At 53.0% G+C, this 3,527-nt stretch overlaps 1 protein-coding gene across 1 annotated transcript in view; it reads right to left on the reverse strand.

Moving 5' to 3' along the window:
* SESTD1 (SEC14 and spectrin domain containing 1) overlaps window positions 1-2,073 on the reverse strand; it is a 141,425-nt gene extending 139,352 nt beyond the window's left edge. Inside the window, exons 1-2 of the mRNA XM_024122173.3 lie at window positions 1,823-2,073; window positions 942-1,001 (exon numbers count right to left, since the gene is read on the reverse strand). The gene's annotated coding sequence lies outside the window, so the exon portion shown is untranslated. The remainder of the gene's footprint in view (window positions 1-941; window positions 1,002-1,822) is intronic.
* Window positions 2,074-3,527: the final 1,454 nt, after the last annotated feature.

Genomic DNA, 3,527 nt, shown 5'->3' on the forward strand with positions numbered 1-3,527 from the left:
GAGGATCCCGCATGCCGCGGAGCGGCTGGGCCCGTAAGCCATGGCCGCTGAGCCTGCGCGTCCGGAGCCTGTGCTCCGCAACGGGAGAGGCCACAACAGAGGGAGGCCCGCATACCACACACAAAAAAAAAAGCCAAAATATAGTATTTTGTTTTTAAATTAGTGGACATTTAGTTTTCAGACATGCCCATCAATCAACTAAAACACAAGTAGATGGAACTTTGCAACCTCTACCTCTTTCCATGTTCTGCATTCTGCTGTCAGATTCTAGGTCCATCACCAGCTCCTTCCAATTATTATTCACAGGAGTTAAAATGCTTGGTAAACTCTTTTAAGTGCAATCAATTCATTCCCTAATGCTGGGGAATTTACAAAGTAGGCCCAATTTTTAAGGTTAAATTTAGTCTAGATTGTTTGAATAAATATACAACAAAATGATTTCCTCGAATTTGGAAAACAAAAACAATCTATAGAGTTGTGTAATGCTTTCTAAGTCCTTTGGGAATTTTTTCCTGAATTTGGTCATGGGGTAAAGACAGTCACTAACTTTTGTCCACACAAAGTATTATGCATAAAAGCTTCCTGGTTCTAGAACAAAGAAGTACTTTATTGCTCAAAGCAGAAGGCAGATATTTTCCTTCCATTTAGTATTGTTATACTAAAATAGCATACCAATGAAACCAGCTAGGTAACAGCATGACCCAAGGTATGTAAACAAAGATAAATTGTTCTTTATTTTGTATTCTTCCTTGGGGAGAAGAAAAAGTTTTTCACATCTAAGCAAATAAGGTTCATCAGATAGCCAGAGTAAAAACTACGGGTTACTATTTCCCAATATGGGGGTATTTTGAGTGGGGATCTTAATTTGAGGGTCTGCCAGCCTATGCTAGCATGCATGGTGGGTATACTTGGCACAGACAAAATGCGAAGAAAGAGGCGACCTGTCAAACAGCTGTATCGAGTTACTCCCTCAACGGCGCTTCCAACTTCTTGGGTGATGTCTGTGTAAGAGAGAAAGATGTCAAAGCACCAAGAAGAGAACCACGGCAGCAGTCGCAGCAGCAGCCAGGTCCAAACGGTGCATCCCAGGGTGAAATGCCACAGGAACCCTCAAGAGCCGGCCAGACTGCGGTTCCTTTCCAATATGAGTCTACCTCACATACAAAAATAAATACACAGCCAGATAACCCTGCCAACCCGCTCTCCCTTCCCGTTGTGACTCCTCCAAAGGCTGGAGGGAGGTTAACAGCCCGCAGGCCGGGGAAAAGCCAAGCCCCACGCCCCGAGGGAGGCGTCCAGGAGCCTCGGTGCAGCCCGGGGGCCTCGGGCGGGCGTCCCCCACCCGCCGGCCAGGGCTGGTCACCGGCCACACAAAGGAGCAAGCCGCGGGCGCTGGACACGGGGGCTCGCCTGGGAGCCGGGCACCCCATCTGGTCCCCGCACGCCGGGTGGACAAGACCCGCCGGAAAATAAGGATTAACGCCCGTACCTGTTGCACGATTCGGGTCCCTTTCACCCAGAAATGAACAAGGGCGCTCAGGAGGGGAGGCGCGCGGGCCGCCCGGGCTTTGCGGGCCGCGACCGCACCCGGCAGGCGGCGCGGAGGCAGGGGCCGCCCGCGGGGCTCCCACCTCTGGCGCTTTGTCTGCGGTGGCGGCGGGGGCTGCGGCGGGGCGGGGGCGCCCCTCCCTCAGTCGCGCGGCCCACGCTGGGGAAGAAAGCCGGGCCCGCCGCCGCCGCCCGCCCGCGCTCCCTGCCCGGCCGCTGGGCCTGCGCGCTCCTCCCGCCCGGGCCGCCCGGGCCGCGCGGCGGCCACACTCACCTGGCTGGTGCTAGTGCTGGCGCTGGCTGCCCGCCGTTCCGGGGCGGTGGGGAGGACGCGGGGACGCGAGCAAGGCGCGAGCGGAGGCGGAGGGCGAGGCGGGAGGAAGGCGGACTGAGGGCGGAGCGGGCCTGGGCGGCGGTGGCGGCGGTGGCGGCGGCAGCGGCTCCAGTCACTCGCGGCAAATCGCGTCCCGGCCCCTCTGTGCGTCAGGCAAGGGGCGGCGGCGCGGGAGACTCAGCGACCTCCCGTCACCCTCGGCCCGACTCGCGTCCGCGATACTCCGCGCGCGCCCGGGTAGTAGCGGCGCAGCGACACCGCCCGCACGGGAAGGGGGCGGGGCTGGCAGTCCCACGGGGGCTGGGGATTGGGGGCTGGGCGAGGAGGGGGCTTCCGACGCCACCAGGCGGACCCCGCTCTCCTCACCACCCAACGAGCTTCCAGCTCCCAAGCCCACAGGCAGCGTGGGGTTATGGAAGGAGAACTGGGCCTAGAGTCGGGAAGCCTGGACTTAAGGAAGGACACCCCCTCCCCTTGACGCCTTGCCTGTCATTTGTTTTCTCTGTCCTCATACTGAAATATGTATGTTCGAGTATATGGTCTCCAAGATTTTCAAAATTCTAACGTTGTCATCCTGGGTTTGTTGGGATTCCTTTACCCCCAAGTACCCACTGCCAGGAGATGCCAGGAGATGGATCTCCCACACAGAGATGTGTGATGTGTCTGAAGGATAAGGCAACTGCAGGGGAATGGGTTGTAGTGAGGAAGACCTGGATTCAGGGCATTTGTTTTCCTATGGGGATCTTTCCATTGGATAGTCCAAAATTTATCCACAAATGGCCCTCTGATAATGGCTACTTCCCCATCTTCACCAACACTAGTTATTTTTCTCCAAATGTAGTGACTTAGAGTCCTTGTTCTTCCAATTCTCTTGCGCAAATCGTTTTTATGTCATTTCCTGAATTCAGTTCGAAAGAGTCATCAGCTAATACACACAGGCTCAGGGCAGCATGTGTTCCCAAACTCAGGCCTTACTTATTACTCACTGTGCCACTCACTTCAGCATCACCTAATTTCTTAAGGAAAAAAAATTTACCATTCCAACAACTAGGCAACTAAGTTTCTCTCTGCTAAAGTTCTCTGATTGAAAATCCCAAGGATTAATACTTCCCCTTATTTCTTTGACTGATAATGTCTCCACTACATCAGTCTCTGCCACCATTTAGGTCAAGCCTTGCTAATTTCACTTCTGCTTGTGTTCCAAAGGACTGCTAGGAATGCCCCCAAAACACAGAGCCTCCCTCTTCAAAGGCTTTCCACCTGGATAATCAGTTTCAAGCAATTACCGTGATATCCAAGGCCATTTATGATCTGATCCACAGATCTCTTCAGCTTCAGCTTTAATTCCCACCACATCTCACACACAGGCTCTTGTCGCTGTGCCTTTGTATGTTTTCCTTCATCTGAAATTCAGCCCTCATGTAACCGGGTGAACTTCCAGTCTCCTTCAAGATAATAAAGATAATGCATCTTTTCCTCCGTTGAATCTTCCCTGACATCCTGTCCTTTTTCCACCCTCACATCCTCACCCCACACACTTACACTGAATTATTCATTCTTTTCTGCTTTCATGTAAACTTTGATCTATTCTCTATGATAACCCTTAGCACTTTCTCTTTTTTTTCCCATTGCTTTGCTTGATGGT

This window comes from Physeter macrocephalus, chromosome 2, assembly GCF_002837175.3.
Source record: "Physeter macrocephalus isolate SW-GA chromosome 2, ASM283717v5, whole genome shotgun sequence".
Lineage (NCBI taxonomy): Eukaryota > Metazoa > Chordata > Mammalia > Artiodactyla > Physeteridae > Physeter > Physeter macrocephalus.